Here is an 18,605-nt window from a genome sequence, read left to right on the forward strand (position 1 = left end):
TTTCTTCATTTTCTCTAAAAGTCATCATGTACTTTGTAACAGATGTAATGATTTTATTACCTTTCTTTATTCTGAGGAAAATCATGAAAAATCAGATGGGGAAAATCATTTTCGTCCTATTGCAAACCACACACGGGTGATGATGGCTACGCCCACTCATGATTGAAATTGAATGCCCGCTGTGTGAAAAAGTAAACAAACAGACGATGTAGGCAGGTGAAATGCTACCGCCATCTTCATTTTATGCCAGGTACTAAATTGTATGCGGCCGATGCGGCTGTGGCTTGAGCTTCCCATCTTTCGTGTATTGTCTTTGGGTATAAATAGTCAGTTTCCCATCTTTCGTTTATTGTCTTTGGTCTTGACTCTTGAACAGTTCTTGGTCAGCCATCTACGAGGAACGACAGGATTTTTAAGCTGTCCATTTGCAATCCTCGTTTTCGCAATACCCCGTAAGTACCCACCCTTTTTATGGTAGCATTTTTCCCCAATTTTGGCTTATATCTGGTAGTATTTAACCGGCCGAAGGTTAATTAGCAAAGGCATTTAAAATTGTTTGAGCAGTAAGGTATTTCTATAGAAGCATTCCGCATCGTTCGTCCCCGCGAATACCAAAGCCACCAGGAATTGGGACGTCAAATGTATTTCGCCGTGTTTAGTACGAGCCCCTGGGGGTTAATGACAGTCGTCCGAATAAATATTATTTAAAATTCTTGTTCAGGAGGTAAAACTGCATATAAAACCCGCAACTGCCATAGTCTAGGCCGCCGCGGAATAGTAATGTAGATTATTAGTATTACCAGCAGTAATAGGTACTAGTGTTCCATGGAGTGATTGTCGAGAAGCGGTCTTCTCATAGGGCTCAAAGTGGCCCCAGCCGGTTAAATGTCATCAAGTCAAGGAGGAAATATGTTAAAAAATCCCTCTTGGCGGCATATTTTTCAATCGTGAGACAGAAATTTGAAATGAAAAGCTAATCGTTCATCATTTCTGTAAAATATTCAGTCCGTGATTTGCAGGGCCTGGTTAAAGTGACAAATTTCGATTTTTTAGTCCAATACTTCCCTTGCTTAGCAAGTTCTTCACTCATAATTTTAGTCTTAACTTTATATGGCCTTTGGTGTCTGAGGATCACAAGCTTTTGCCTTAATGGTAAATCTAACTAATAACCCCGCGTCGTGTATTTCTTTGGAAATTACAGTTTCCTATAGTATTCGGGTTGCTTATTAAGAATTTACCGTTATTTTTGGTCGGTCGACTGTAATTAACCCCCAGGGGCCAGTACTAAACACGGCGAAATACATTGGATGCCCTAATCCCTAGTGGATGTCGTATTCGCGGTTACGTTCCTTGCAGTCCTTGCGGAGTTATTCCTTAGAATTACCTTTCTCTCCTTTCACGGGAGCAAATTCTCGAGATGTATAGTACTAGCATTTCACCAGCCCCGTCTCTTTTTCTCCATGCCCCAAAGTTAGTTTAGGTTAGGCAGTTCATCATACAAATTTCTGGTATTTCTATATAAGCCTTCCGCATCGTTTGTCCCCGCGAATACGAAAGCCACCAGGAATTGGGGCGTCAAATGTATTTCGCTGTGTTTAGTACGAGCCCCTGGGGATTAATTACAGTCGTCCGAATAAATATTACTTAGAATTCTTGTTCAGGAGGTAAAACTGCATAGAAAATCCTTAACTGCCATAGTCTAGGCCGCCGCGGAATAGTCATATAGATCTACCAAATATTGGAAATTGGGCGTGGGAAATATAATGAGATTATTTTCAAGATGATTCTATGGTTAGTTTGAGAGATCTGGCTTCCCACTTTTTTCAGGGAAGGTGTCCGTACTTGGTTACAGTCGGTAATACACAACCCGGGACTTATAATCATTGCATCGTCTTTTGTAATCGCATTGCTCTCATCCCCTAAAAGATAGAGAGAATAATATTCAGTGAGTGTTGAGAATTACCCGCTAGTCCTCTTCTCCATGCTCGGTTCCTTCTTTTAATTTAGATAAGGAGCTTATTTATTTATTTCATTTGCTGCTTAGTGAGTTATAGCGTTGCCATGTGTACGCTTGCCCGTCTCCTACTGTTGTGTGTGTGTCCCCGTCCGTTTCACACAAAGGGCGAATCAGAGTAAATTTTCAACGAAAACAAAGACTAGAATAAAAGTGGCTACACAACTACTTCTATCCATTCACCTTATGAAATCTGTCATTGGATATTTTTAGCATAATTGATGTGGTTTGTGTTTGCTGAGTGGGCTATAATGTTTTAATTTCCTAATAAGGATTTTTTTATTTGTAGGGTAATGCCATGCAGCTCTCGTATGAAGACCTGTCCTCCCTTCTGGCTAACCATTGGACAAGACCAATGGAAGGGAATAACTCTGCTATCGAGAAGGCTTTCAGAATAACGTAAGTGTCCCTGTTATCATTCGTATTTGCATTCCCACTATTCTTTTATTTGCTTGTGTGTTCGCTGCTGGAATAATCCAGTTTCGTATATATGACGTTTCGTCTCTCTCTCTCTCTCTCTCTCTCTCTCTCTCTCAAAGCGGTCTTATCATACACGTTGGCACCGTGGGGTACCTTTGAACATCCATTCAAATGACAGTTAAAGTTTAGTGGATTTCACTTCTGATCGGGAATAAGGCGAGTCATATTCTGATCATAAATTTCACTGTTGTTCTTCATTCCAAAAGCTCTCCCTGGTCATTTTTCCATTTTGTGTGTAACGTCAAAACAGGACCCATGTATTAAAATAATCGTAAGTGAAGGACATGATACTTGGAGAAATCGCTCTAGTCAGTGACAGCTGAACTGAAGCAGCTTTTTCAGATTCTGAAAGATAGGGTATTAATAGTCTAAAGTATTCAGAATACTATATCGCGATTTCTGGCCTAAAATGATTAGAGTGAAGTTGGCGGGGAAGAAAAGTCACGGGAAAGTCACAGTTACTTTTGTATACGGTTTTATTTTAATCCCCAATGGGCTTGTACTAAACACGCCGCAAAGGTGGATAACTACATACCGGGTTAAAACCTTTCGGGGTCACTATCTACTTAATATTAATGTAACTTTTTTTTTTCTGTGACCTTTCTCTTGTGACTTTTCCCTACAGCATTTTCCTTGACCTTTTTACCTGCTGCAAGTTTTCCGTTGTTGAACAGAACAGGGCAGATTTGAACTTTTAAGTTAATTTTAGCCCCAAATACATTTTTTGTTGTCTGATTGACACAAAAGTGAATCTGTAGATTTTTTTAAATTTTAAACTAAGACTAGTAAAAAGTACAAGTACATATATATATATATATATATATATATATATATATATATATTATATATATATACACGAGTATATATATATATACGAGTATATATATATTATTGTTCTTCATACTCTTTATCTTAACGGAATCTGTCATTTAATTTAGATTTTACGTATAGTTCTGAATACAAGAGATGTGTGCGTTTACTGTTTAGCATAATTATTGGGGTTTGTTTGCTGAATGGGTTGTTATAATTTTTAATTTCCTAAGGATTTCATTTGTAGGGTAATGCTGTGCAGCTCTCGTATGAAGACCTGTCCTCCCTTCTGACTTAACCAGTGGACAGGACCAATGGAAGGGACTGAGTGCGCTCTTGAGAAGGCTGTCAAAATAACGTAAGTGTCCCTGTGATCATTCGTATTTGTTTTCCCATTATTTTATTGGCTTTTGTGTTCGATACTCGATTAATCCAGTTTTGTATATATGACGTTCTCTCTCTCTCTCTCTCTCTCTCTCTCTCTCTCTCTCTCTCTCTCTCTCAAAACGGTCTTATTATACACGGCGCCGTGCGGTACCTTTGAACAGCCATTCCTGTGACAGTTCAAGCTTAGTGGATTTCACTTCTGATCGGGAATAAGGAAGCTAGACAAAATCATTAGGACACAATGAAGGAATACTAAAACTTGCTCCTAGAGGTAAGTGAGCACATGATGACTCTCCGTATGGACTAGTAATTATATCTTTGAGACATCCTAATCCTTGTGACTCCTTGTAACTCGCTCTCACAGAAAGTGTTTCGGTATCAACAAAAATCCGCTTCGGGTCTCTCTCTCTCTCTTGGTGTCAACAGAAAACGGCTTTGGTTTCTCTCGCAGAAAACGGTTTTTGGTATCAACAGAAAACGGCTTTATGAACAGAAAACGGCTTTGGTCTCTCTCTCTCTCTCTCTCTCTCAGAACACTGTTTGTAGTAGCAACAGGAAGGCCGTTCAAAAATTACGTAACGCCATGGGGTGGTTGGTTATGGTGAGTGTTATGAGTGGAACTCGGGGATTGGGGGATGGGGCGGGTGCAGCCATAAGTTAACAATTTCAGATTTTTTTTCTTTTGAATTTCAGATTTTTCCCTATTTTTTCTTTTGAAAAAATGTAAATGTTGAAGGATAAAAGGGATAGTAAGGATTCTGCGACACTTCTATTTTATAATAATATTGAGAATAAGGCATTTTATTTTTTTTGCACGTGTTTTAAAAAATATCACAAACTCAATCCTTGTTTTTACTTCAACATTTTCTATATGTATTACATGACCTGGAGAATAGTATCACAAACTCCCCCCTTTTATGAGCTCCGACTTCTCGACGTTATGCATAAATATGACTTTAAAAATATAACAAATTAAATTATTCCTCTTGGAAACTTAGGTACAGTCTATATAGTCTACTTTGTTACATAATTTTCTATGGTTGGGGGTAGTTTGTACATGCGTTATGAGGCGAGACGAGGCTGGGAGGGGGGTCAAAAATTACAAAAAAATAGTGTAGACGTAATTATTGAACGGCAACAAGGGGTTTGGGTCTCTCTCTCTCTCTCTCTCTCTCTCTCTCTCTCTCTCTCTCTCATCTCTCTCTCTCTCTCTCTCTCTCTCGACGAGGTAATTGCCTCCACTTGGTGACGAGGTAATTACTTCCACTTGGTGAATGGTGAAAATAGTCCAAAGGTGAAATTTGGTGCAACCGATTTGCAGGGAATAGTTTTGCTTAGTTCCTGCTTCCCTTCCTCTCATATATTAAAATAGTAATAATGAGAAAATGATGATTATGTTTGTGCTAAGAGTTTACTCACTTGTGAGACTCCAGTTTCCTGGTGTCTGCTAATTGACGGCCGTTTTACCTTGTTATTCTTTCTTCATTGCTTCCTCACTTTGCCATTCTTCCCTTATTGTCTCCTCCATCCTATGCCATTCTTCCCTAATTGCCCTCTCCCTCCTTTACCTTACTGCCGCCTCCTTTTACCATTCTTCCCTTATTACCACCTCCTTCCTATGCCAATATTCCCTTATTGTCTCCTCCTTGCTAGGCCTTTCTTCCCTTATTTCCTCCTCCTCCTCCCATTGTCGTATCGCTCATTTGCCAGAAGAATTTGCCAGAAGAGTGACAACTCAAAAATTGCTTTTTTTTCAGGGGAAACCATTTGAAGTTTTAAATTCTCTATATACTCTTATAGTATAATAGTAACATGTCATGCCCTTTATCGGTTAGTATTACAAATACAAATAGGAAGTTTTTACCACAATATGGAACAAAGAACGGGCTATCTGCTGGTATCAATAACTCGGAAAACTCATTTGTTGATTTCTGTCCGTCTTGTGGCTAATGAGCGCTATAATGATCATCTCAAGTCGATTATGAAATTTGATATTCCAAATTTTTACCATGGACTCTCCCCAGGAAGGTTTTAGTCAATATCCGAAATTCGAGGGCCGTTTTTAAGGGAGTCACAACCCCTCTTTTTCATACACCCCTAATTTTGTTCAACTTTCGGAGTTGACATTGCACTCTCTCTCTCTCTTCTCTTAGTGAAGATTTGATGCCAGGTTAAAAATTTTTATGTGTAGATTGCGCAATAAAGTGGATTCTTGTCCACAAGAGGTGTATATCGTAATAACTAGCTGTTACTGATGAGCGTGTAACTGTAAAAACGGCCTTGAATATCATAAGTTGCGGAAATACCTTTTTATCTTAAATTTGACCAATTTCAGTACTTTAATTTCCTGCTGTTAGCTGTGAATTAAGTATAATATAAATTGGGCATTCATTGGACACTGCTTGGAGATACGCCTTCTCTCTCTCATCCACTTCGCAAGAATGATGAAATAAAATATTTGCCTGGCCGTAGTTTTCTTTTACAAATATCAATTTGCGATGCATTGAATATTGAATACAATTTTCCAGACGGGTCATGAATCAGCCCACTGACTAGACAAAGATCTTAACATGCAAGTGCTGGGTAGGAGGGTTAACTTTATAGTTGCTTACCGAAAGTTTTTCTGCATCCTCTTTTCTGTCTGCATATTTGTAAGGTACTCTATTCTGTGTCACGGTTGTCCAGCATGTATGAAATCGCTCTATATATTAAACCGAGTTAATACGACTGCTCTCCACCCCATCTGGTTTTAATGAAGCTAGTCAAGCCTCTAGTTTAATGAAGCCGCATCTTTCACCAGACTGATAAGTTACTCTTGCAAATTTGAGTAACTTATTCCAGGTATTTTCATAAGGCAAAAGCGTTAGCAGCCTTCACTTGAAACCCAAGTCTTTAGTTGGCACAGACCGCCAATGCTTGGTCTATTCTGTGCAACTCTCGACAATTGATGGTCATTGTTTAGCAAGGAACCCCCTTTTGGGACCTGGGTTCAGTAGCTCTTTTTGGGCTATACTCACACTTAGTGCTTTTCTCGCTCCCAGGAGCTCTTTTAGTAACTTTTAGAATTTTAAGATTTTTTTACTGGGGAATTTCACATTGCTAGACGACCGTCCTGCTTTGGTCGTCGTTAACTCGCACCTGGGGTGATCGTTCTTGGTGGTTAATGGTGGTAGTTGAGCTTCACTCCCCTGATTGTTCCAGATTTCCGGTTGTACTGTTTATAGTATGGCCACCGAGTACTTATTGTCTACGAATTATATGGACTTGTTTATTTTTCATGAGCCTTTTAATTTAATGTACTTGCACCTAGGTATGGAAGCTCTCTCAAGAAAAATCTGCTAATGATATTTAGCTCTTGTTAATTTCGGTATCTTTTGAGATGGGGTTTAGTTTCTTATAGCTTAGCACTACTGACGAACTTGTAACACCCCTTCTTACTGCAGGAGGTATTCTGTGCTTGTCAGTACGTGTAAGTGAAGTCATTTTCGTGAGATTTGTGTGTAGCTTAAACTTTGAATGCTATTCAATCAAAATATGAAGATTTAGTTTTGATATAAATTCCTTATGTTGTCATTGTGTAAGACTTGATTTTCTCAAATTATTAAATGACATTGTAAAGAAAATTTGAGAATGGCTTATTTTAAAGGATAGGATAAATAACTCACCCTCTCTCTCTCTCTCTCCTCGTAGAACCAATCGAGAGAGAGAGAGGGGCGGGGGGGTTGCAGCTAAAGGCCGTAGGGACGCTGGGAAGGATCCTAAGTAATGCCTAAAGCGCACCGCATAAGGTGCACTGACGGCACTCCCTTCCTACGGGGCTCTTTTCTTTCATATAAAATCTAGATTTTGTTCTTGGTGCACCGTTTCTGAGGAGAGATCGAGGCTGAATTTACAAGAGAAAATTAGATTTTTCATATCAGTATTATTACTTCTTAACTCTTTGTAAAGTTACATCATGCCAATTGTTCACTGCTATAACAAAAGGGTTTTTTGAATTAATACGTAATGTCATTGTTATAACAATCATTTGCATTTTTTGCCATTATGTTAAAAACTTGCTTTTGTCATAGAAACCGTTAAACAATCAACTGCTGCCATTTCATTGTTACGAAATTTTAATAAATATCGATGGATAAACATGACTGCTTATAGATTTTGTATATTTGCAAATCAAATGTTTAGTTATGCAAATTTCAGCTTAAAATTTTGTGCAAAAAGTAAATAAGGATCTTTTCTATTTTGCAGGTGAGAGATAACAGCAGCCTATACTGTTCAGCATGATGGGGACTGAGGACTCTGAGCAGAGCAAGAAAATGAAGTTCGTAGAGCGAGAGAAGATTGCAGAACAAGAGCGAGAAAATGAAGTTCGCAGAGCAAGAGCGGGGACTCTGAGAACAAGACAAAATCGTAAAGCAAAAGAAAAGACTCAAGAGCAAGAGGAGAACGGGGTGTCTGTAAATAATTAAGAAGCCGGTAATCCAGGGTTGTAAAAAAATTTTCTGGACGCCTCACATGATTTTTTTTTTTTTTGCTGTGGGGCGGTACGTTTTTCCATTTACATCCTCCTATAGTGAGAGGGAATATTAAAGAACAAGAAACACAATATTCTGAATTAATGTGACTTTTCAACCTTCTTTACTCTTAACCATTATTATGGCCCTCATTTGCTATATTAGTCTAGCTTTTTATATATTTATTTGTTATATTAGTCTAGCTTTTTATATATTTATTTGTTATATTAGTCTAGCTTTTTATACTACTATTTTTTTTAGAGCCAGTACTTATTGCCGCCAAAATGACTAGGTGGTTCTTGAACAGTATGGGACGATCGGTAGAGTTTCCTCGACGTCTCTCCGCCCATTCTTGAGTCCGTTTTCTTCCATACACTCCTCGGATGGTCTTGACCTCAGCGACCTCTATTCTCGGTCATTCCATTGAAGTGTTAGAGATGTGTATCTGGTGATAGAGGTTCACTCTCTCCACGTCAAGCCGTTGGTCCCGTTGCTAAATAACCACTGGTTCCATGCAATGTAAAAACTCCATACAAACAAAATCCTCGGATCATAATCTGCAACCGTTCTTCCATGCAATCCTCGGATGGTCTTGACCTGCCACCTCGGTGGTCGCGAGTTCGATTCTCGGGCATTTCATTGAAGTGTTAGATATATATATTTCTTGTGATAGAGTTTCACTCTCGACTTGGTTCGGAAGTCACGTAAAGCCGTTGGTCCCGCTGCTGAATAACCACTGTTTCCATGCAACGTAAAACCATCATACAAACACACACTCCTCGGTCGGTGGCGTAGTCGTTATGGTGTTTGTGTACCACCTCGGTGGCTGAGAGTACGATTCTCTGGTAATCCATTGAGGTGTGATAGATGTGTATTTCTGGTGATAGAAGTTCACTCTCGACGTGGTTCGGAAGTCACGCAAAGACACTGGTTCCATGCAACGTCAAAACACCATACAAACAAACATACACTCATCGATCACTTGAGAACGTTCCTCATTACTGGTAATTCATCATCTGTAATGAAAGACATTTAACAGGGTTTCGTACACATGCCTCGTGATTTAAAGAACTGATTATTATACCAAACTCCTTACAGCAAGGTAAACTGACTACACGTAGGCCTTGCAAGTTAAATGGAACTTAAGATAACACTAATCAGACTTTACGCGGTTTAAGTCGGCTATTGGAGCTAATACTAAATCAACAATAAAGATTTGGTTAATTTTCAATAGAAGATACTGGAGAGAGAGAGAGAGAGAGAGAGAGAGAGAGAGAGAGAGAGAGAGAGAGAGTATGGCAGCTTCACCACCTTTTAGAGAAAGTCCTCAATGACTGGATTAAAAGTAAGCTATTTCATTTCGATCATGATTTGCCTAATACTGATCTTACCGATTTTAGTCCATTGTAATAATTACTGATCTTATCGATTTTAGCCCATTGTAATACCTGAGAATACGACATCTAACGAGTTGATGTATCTATACAAAAACTCCATTTGCTCATTACGGTAATTATTTGATAACATATGATTAAAAGCGCCTCAGTGGCGTGGTTGGTATGGTGTTGGCGTCCACCTCGGTGGTCGTGAGTTCGATTCTCGGCCATTCCATCGAGGAGTGAGAGATGTGTATTTCTGGTGATAGAAATTCACTCTCGACGTGGTTCGGAAGTCACGTAAAGCCGTTGGTCCCGTTGCTGAATAACCACTGGTTCCATGCAACGTCAAAACACCATAAAAACAAACAAACACATATGATTAAAACTGAAATGGAGAAGCTGCTCGCTAACCCATGAAAATAACAAACTGTATATTTACTCTACATTATAAGGAATTTTAGACTTACTAAAACTATACAGAAAAAGCCCAGGACTTTTATTTACTCGAACACACCCAAATTTAGCCCATGAAATTCGCGTGTAAAAAACTTTTAAACAAAAAATCTTGACTCCCTCAATCTGTACTCGTCCACTTGACTAGACATACGTATTCGCGCAAGAATTATTTACAAATACATTTAATAATTATACATTTTTGGACGTTAAACCGTTAATAATCACACTGTTTAGAGAGAGAGAGTACTAGCGGCAGACTATGCAACTTCGCAAGGTAGATTGTTAGTACTATAACTACTTCGACAGGAATAAAAGATCTATTCTATCGTAGTTGGCTTTATACTCCAGTCAAAAGACTTTCAATTCCTATCCCACACTTAAATGGAAAAATATTTGGGGAAATGTTAATAGCACATTCATTAAAGTAGAGGAAAGGGAATTTGTGTTTAGGTATATTCATGAGTCGCTGGCAACAAAACAAAGGCTCCATATGTTGAAATTAAAAGAAGACTCAAAATGTGACCAATATGGTGAAAACGAGTATCAAATGCATATTTTTTACTTCTGTAGAGAAAAGAAAAATATTGTGAAATGGTTTAATTCTGTTAAGAAATGCTGTAAACTAAATGATCATAGTTTCTTGAAATTATTATTCTATGATATAGAAGCAAAATCAATTGTTGATAAAAATACTGCCATTTTGTTGATCACCGGCTATTTGTATTGTTTGTGGATGTGTTATAAACACAACAATAGCTGCCAAAATGTAATTGTTCTTTTAAAAAATAAATCAGAAGCACAAAGGATGTATATTAAATATAGATATACAAGCAATATTCATAAGTGTGTAACCAAAGATGTTTTAAACTATGTTTTGATTTTGATTTATATTTATTTTGAAACAAAAAGTTAAGTTTATATTTATAATTTTTGTATAACAGAATTATTCAAATGTAATTTATTGGTGTATAATTGTATTTTTGTAATAAAATATAAACAAACAAACAAAAATTCCTGCCACTGTAAAGACCAGACTTTACGGTAAAATTGCGTGTATATTTTAGGTCCATATTGACTGAACAGAAAAACATTAAGGGAAAGCGAAAAACTAGAAGGATAAACCTAAGTTCTGTCTGTATTTCAGTATCTCGAAACCACACCTGCCTATTTAATCTTGGTTTATATCTTACTTATAGTTCCTCCCTTAACACCATTGACTGCCAAATTGTCTAAAACTCAACCAATTCTAGTCCTTTAGCCCTTCAGACATGTTTTCAATTTCTCTTTACCAACACTTCTCCGCATTGTATCGAGCATGTATCCTACTTCCGTTTCTCACACACTTCATATCGCACTAAATGCTTAACACAGACTAGTACAAACATTCTTGAACATTCTTTCTTTAATATTCTGTCTAACTTAACAATACATCTTGCCTTATTCCTACAAACTCATCATTTTATACTGACTACGAGTTCAAACACACACTCAGGTTCCAAGACTTAGCGAAGAAATGTGGCGGATTCCTTTTCAGTATTTTTGTTGTCTTGTTATCGTCCTTCCTTCAGAGCAGTGCCTAATCTTCATCTAGTGAAAGGAATGAGAACGACAAATGAAAATGAATGATTTCATGTACTCAAATCATACCTGTTCCTTTGTTGTGGGACTAGAATTTTGATGTGCTTTTCCTAGACCTAACTCAGATAATATGATTTTTTAAAGGTGACCAGATGAAGTAATGCTATTTCCAATGATGACGATATGTCTCTCGTCTCAAATACATTATAAAGAACCTCGATCGAAAGAAACTGTGCAGAATGGAGCAACTAATTTCGGAAAGCAAATTGGAATGAGCAAGAATCAAGAGAAGGAATGTTAGTGGTGACAACAAACAGGAGGATGGCGAACTTAAAACTACACTTTTCTGTGATGGCTGTTATTGAATATGATGAGAAATCGCTGATCTGATAGTTACTCTCTCCTCAAAATCGCAAAAACGAATGCTCACGATAGCTGTTTTGCGAAATGGCCTTTTATTCAATGATAGAAGTGTGAAATATAGCAGCCGGTGGCTGGTCTCTTTAAAATGACATAGCCTACAGAAACATAAGATCTCAGAAATTATAAGTGAAAAGGTTAAATTATTATAGCAACAGACGAGTATCGAAGTTATCAAAGTCTCTTTCATTCGATGCTCAAATAGCCACTGGCTAACAAACCTCTTCTTGCCTTTCTATGAGAGAGGGATCAATAGAGAATATAGCATGAAAGAGAATAAAAAGTGAACACTTCCCATAGGACCATCAGGAGTAAAACGCAAGTGTGCCAGTCATTGATAAGCTGACCAGAATCTGATTGAGAAATGGGTAATTTAGAAGTGTGTGGAAAGAGTATGACAATGAGAACCTACAAAGCAGAAGGGGATGCAATGGGATGGAATGCAACTCAATGCAGTGGAATGGAATGGAATACAGTGGAACTGAATGAAATATAATGCAAAGGAATGGAATGCCATGAAATGGAATGCAGTGCAATGCAGTCTAATGAAATGGAATGCAGTGGAATGGAATACAAGGGAGTGGAATAGAATGGAATACCATGAAATGGAATATAATGCAGTGCAGTCTAATGGAATAGAGTGGAATGAAATGCGTGAAATGCAGTGCAGTCTTATGGAATGGAATACAAGGGAATGGAATGGAATGAAATGCAGTGGAATGGAATGGACTGAAAGGCAGTGGAAGGGAATGAAATGCAGTGGAATAGAATGGAATGCAATGGAAGGAAATGCAGTGGAATGCAGCTGAATGTAATGCAATGCAATGGATCATATAGAATTGAGGCATTACAAGGTCATTCAGCGCTGGAATGGAAACTGGAGATGAATAGAAAAGCTGGAAAGGAGTAACAGGAAGAAAAGAAAGGTTTGAAAGGCTTAACAGCCGGAATAAGAAAGGTTTGAAGGGTGTAAAATAAGGAATAGAAAAGTTTGAAGAGCGTAATAGGATGAATAGAAAGGTTTGAAAGGCGTAACATTGAGGAATAGAAAGGTTTGAAAGGTGTAACAGAAAGGACCGAGAGTCATAAAGTAACAAAGTTTTGAAAGTCATAACAGAGTAACAAAAAGTTTTGCAAGGCGTAACGAGGAATAGAAAGGTTCGAAAGGTGTAACAGAGTAATAGAAAGGGCTGAAAGGCGTAACAGACAGGAACTGAAAAGTTTCAAAGGCATAACAGAGAGAAGAGAGGAGTTAAGTAACAGAGGAATAGAAAGGTTATAAGGACATAACTGGAAGAATGGAATTTGTGGGTTGAGGAAAGTAAGATGGGCGAGAGAACATGAACGAGGAGGAAGGATGAGGAGGGAGGAGGAGGTAGAGGAGGAGAGGACGGAGGAGGAGGAGGAGGAGGAGGAGGAGAGTCAAAAGAATAGGTGGTGTTGCAGTAGGAGCCAATGGGATGCTGGAAAGAACCTTATTAAGTAATGCCTATAGTGCACTGCGTGAGGTGGACTGACGGCACCAACCCACTAAGGGGCTTTGTATTGTAAAAGTCAACAGGAGAGAAAAAGACAGCCTTCAAATCACACGAAAAGAGAAATTGGTGGCTAAACCGAAAGTCAGGTGGCAAGGGCAAACAAAATGGGAGGAACTGAATCAGATCAACAAACAGCAGGAGGAAAAGAGAACTATTCAGCAGAGGATATGTCAAGGAAAGATGAAACTGGACACAAAATGATGGGAAACCCAGTGGAATATTTTAGGCGTGTTTTGGAAATCGTCTGAATGAAGAAAGTGAAGACAAACTAATTGTAGAGGGTGCTGCACGGTGGAGGAACCCTTAGAGAATATACCATTAAAGATATTAAACAAGTAAATAATGCGCAGAAGCTTCTTCGACCCAATCGAATTTCTGCCCATTGGTGGCCTTTTAGCTGTGGCTCATGAAACTCAGCTATGGTCCGGTGGTGGCCTATGTTGTTGGAACCTAAAATAAAATCAAAACTGCCGAGGCTAGAGGGGTGCAATTTACCATGATTGACAATTTAGGGGTGGATGATCAACATACCAATTTGCAGCCCTCTAGCCTCAGTAGTTTTTAAGATATAAGCAACATACCAAATTGCAGCCCTCTATCCTCAGTAGTTTTTAAGATATGAGGGCAGACGGTCATACTAAGCAGGCAAAATAGTTTTCTTTTCCAGAAAACTAAAAGTTAAAAATTCCCTTGGACCATCAGGAATAACGCGCAAGTGAGCCAGTCACTGATAAGCTGACCAGAACATAGGAAAATCTGACAATAAATGGTTAGGACAAGAAGTGTGTGGAAGGAGTAAGATAAAGAGAACCTACAAAGTAAAAGGGGATGGAATGAGATGCTAACAATCTGGAAGAATTTAGGAAACTTGTACATCTCGAAAAGGTACTGAAATAGTAACACTCTCAAGACACTCAATGAAAAAAAAATCGAGGAGAAAATGAAAATCAGTTTAAAACAAAACAAATCATATGGTGACTTAAGGGAAAGCCAAGGAAAGACCCAATCAAGAAAGTGGCCAAATGATTGCTGTTGGGTAAAATGGGGGTGTAAAATCGAAAATGTAGTCATTATCATAGATGGTGTCGCAAGAGATGCCCAGGATTAAAAAAAAATACGAGGAGGAAGGGATGGAATGAGATGCTAACAATCTGGAAGAATTTAGGAAACTTGTACATCTCGAAAAGGTACTGAAATAGTAACACTCTCAAGACACTCAATGAAAAAAAAATCGAGGAGAAAATGAAAATCAGTTTAAAACAAAACAAATCATATGGTGACTTAAGGGAAAGCCAAGGAAAGACCCAATCAAGAAAGTGGCCAAATGATTGCTGTTGGGTAAAATGGGGGTGTAAAATCGAAAATGTAGTCATTATCATAGATGGTGTCGCAAGAGATGCCCAGGATTAAAAAAAAATACGAGGAGGAAGGGACTGGCAAAGACCAAAATAAATTACATATCATCATGGAGGTGGGACACTATACTGTGGCCAGTTCAGGTAGCTTACGGGCTGCCCTAGGAGCAAGAGCCCGTGCTAGCACAAAGCCAGCTAACTCATAACCAACCAACCAAGTTCGGGTCTTGGAGGAGATTTGAAAACCATGTTGCCATGGAGACCGTGTATTGTAAGGGAGGTTTGAGGGGTGAGTACCGACGAGAAGAGCTTTGTATTGATGAACTGGAAAGTGATTGCTATAAAAATACTGTATTATGAGGCTGGCTAGGACTTGTAATGCTTTCATAAGCCTTATATAACTCAGTGCTACAGAAATATAGAGCGCTGACGAAAGTATAATGAGGGTTCTGGGTCTATCACTACTATATAATGCAAAGATTCATAGGCAAAGTGCAGTGGGAGATGATAATACTTTGGGACATATTCGAAGGAAAGATAAGCTGGTAAAAAAAAGAAGTGAAGGAAGTAGCAGAAAGTAAGGAAATAGCATAAAAACCGGATTAGGGATGGGACCATTCGACGCGGCCGATTCGCCGCCGACAATTTGCCACCACCAGTTCGCCTTCAAGGACACTTCGCCGCCGCCTATTCGTCACGGCGGACTATTCGCCGCCGCAAATAGGTCGTTTGTTTTCTTGTTTTGATTTATGTTGTTTGGTTGTTAAATGCAATGAATACACTTTTTTTTCAGAATAGGTCGTTTTTTTATAGTGTTTAAAAACAAAGAAATCCAAATTATTTCTTTACCTAATATTTTTTTTTCCAGTCTCCCTCAAGTCTTCAAAATGGAATCAGACATTCTTAGCAAACGCGGAAAAGAGAAGTTTCAACACTATGGCTTTATATACGTTTTTGATAAATCATCCAAGGGTGATCCAAGCATCAAATTTTGGCGATGCGAACAAAGTAGGCAATGTAATGGACGGATCCACACCAAGAATAGTGCTGTGATAATGAAGATAAATGAACGTAATTAATTACCCATTCTGCTTCTGGAGCCAGTGTACAAGTTGTCAAAGTGAAAGCAAATTTAAAACACCTAGCAGAAGAATCACAGGGAGTACCTAGTGTTCCTATAAACGAATATATAGATGATGTGCCTTCGTCAGTCCAAGCATCTTTACCAACGTTAAGCAGCACGAAGAAAATATTTCGACGAAGAAGGAATGATATTAGCTTAGCCCCACCAAAAACTACTGATCTTCAGCAGTTGGCAATTCCAACTGCATAAAATGTACAAACCTGATAACATAGGAGAAGAAAATTTTCTTTTGGTTGATAGCGGCATTTGTAACACCTTGACATTTACACAGAAGCACTTGCAAACATTTTGCCTCAAGAACTGTTACCAATACTAGATTGGTTTGAATTTAATAATATTGGTATCTACAATAGGCGCGGCAGTTGCCGAAGGGCGCCTTTGTTTCCCATGAAATGTGGTCGCAATGTGAGACAACTTTAAATGATGAAGATCTCACAAATGAAGAACACGCAGAAGCAGCTCATCGAAGAATTGCTTATGATCTCGGAGCTAACCACCCAACCGTATGGAAATTCATAGGAACTTAATGAAATTACAAAAAGGAAGAGATTTATTTATGGGACAGCTGATAGCGGGGTGCCCACCACCATTAAAGCTAAAAATAATATCGAAACGGGACGAAAGAATAGAAAAAAAAATGTATCGAATTCAACGGTGAAAGAGACGCTTTGGAATATCTCAGAGAAATATCCCATAACTATCAAATGAACTAAAGTTTCTATTTCTTTATTTTTGTTTGTTTTTGATTATTTTTAAAATGATTTTTTGGAGTCAACCAATAGTATTTATTACAATGTTGGAATATCTTGAAGGATTTTTTTCTTGTTTCATAAACCAGTTAATTGTTTGTTTGTTTTTTTACATAAATTTTTTTTTAAATTGCACCTAGTAGTAGTAAAGATAAAGTTAGCTAAAAAGATGGAAAGTTGTAGAGGGAAAAAACCCAATACACACTGCATTTATATTTCTGGTGGCGAATCGTCTCCGGTGGCGAAATGACCCAAGTGGCCAAAAGCTGGTGGCGAACAGGCGGTGGCTAATTGTCGGCTGCGAATCGGCCGCGGTGAATCGTCACCAACCCGAACTTATAATGAACATAGAAATTATTGACCATGCACCGGACCGGAAACGCCTACATTACACATATTAGAGAAAAAACCGACTATCAATACGGTAAAAGAAACAGAATTTCTTCCTACCATCATAAGAAGAAATAGCACAAGAAACCAACCGACTCCGTATACCACCACGAGAGAGAGAGGAGAGAGAGAGAGAGAGAGAGAGAGAGAGAGAGAGAGAGAGAGAGAGGAACAAGCAGAGAGAGAGAGGAACAAGCAGAGAGAGGAACAAGCAGAGAGAGAAAGAGAGAGAGTGTGAAGGAGCGAACGAGAAAGAGAGAGAGAGAGAGAGTGGAACTTGCAGAGAGAGAAAGAGAGAGAGTAAGAGAGAGAGAAAGAGAGGAAGAAGCAGAGAGAGAAAGCGAGGGAGAACGAGCGGAAGATATGTCAACTGGACAGCCTGCAGCAGTACCTGCCGCCCAAGAGGTGGGTACCCCAACCAACACCCAACCAACGCTAATAACTCCGGCCAGACCACGCAGATCTGAACGCCTCAGGGAGAGATTTCGTTACCATCCAATGACCAATTAAAATCACTGCCCACCGACCCGCCCACCGATAGTACACGACCTTGCATGCTATAACTACTTGTAAAACGTATCTTTATTCACTTTACTGTAAACTCTCATAGATGACTGCCTGTGCGCTGTCGACACGTTAGATGAATAAACCTAAGACAAATGAAAATCTTTACATGTCCTTAGGAAACTTAATACACCAGCTACATGCTGACGGGAAAAAGGTAATAAGAAGAATTGAGAAGATTCTATATAAATTAAATGCCGTTGAAACAGCTATTATTATTATTATTTTACCTAAAAGGGACAGTTACAATTAGTTTACAGAGTCGCTGCTGCTTGAATTTCTTAGAGAGGAAAGCAGTTGCAAACTTGAGTAATTTTGTCTGATAGATACACTAAAATTCTCATGAAGAGAGAAAGCTCTACGGAACGTGAACTCCATATTACACTTATTTACGCCGCTAGTCCGTACCCGATATCAATAATTTTAGTCAAAAGTATCTTCAAAAGGATTTGAAATAAAAGCATTTAGGTTGATAGTAATTTATTTCAAAGAAAAATATTAGATACGTTAAGGATCTTATAATCATATTCCAATTACAGGTTTTTTATCTTCTCTTAACTTTGCGCTCAAAAGGAAAAACCAGAAATTTTTATTTATGATAATGATAAATATTCATTTATTATTTCGTTTATCATCTCATTTAAAAAAATGAATCAAAAATAACATTATGTTAAATGTTGTAGCGAAATTAAATAAGTAGATTGCAATTCTTTTTAACGATTAAGGTAAATAATTTTGCAACGCTAAACATTACTAGATGTTACATTGTTGTTTGCAAAGTATATTTTGGCTTTAAAACCAGCACATATATATGACGCATTTTTCTCACA

The 18,605-nt window shown here is 38.3% G+C and overlaps 1 long non-coding RNA gene across 1 annotated transcript; it reads left to right on the forward strand.

Moving 5' to 3' along the window:
• The first annotated feature begins 341 nt into the window (after positions 1-341).
• On the forward strand, positions 342-9,485 carry LOC135206495 (uncharacterized). Its single transcript, XR_010312762.1, has 4 exons — positions 342-452; positions 2,304-2,413; positions 3,552-3,662; positions 7,937-9,485. It is a non-coding gene; the product is annotated as an uncharacterized LOC135206495 (long non-coding RNA).
• The last annotated feature ends 9,120 nt before the right edge of the window (positions 9,486-18,605 follow it).

Source organism: Macrobrachium nipponense, chromosome 31, assembly GCF_015104395.2.
Source record: "Macrobrachium nipponense isolate FS-2020 chromosome 31, ASM1510439v2, whole genome shotgun sequence".
NCBI classification, from domain to species: domain Eukaryota; kingdom Metazoa; phylum Arthropoda; class Malacostraca; order Decapoda; family Palaemonidae; genus Macrobrachium; species Macrobrachium nipponense.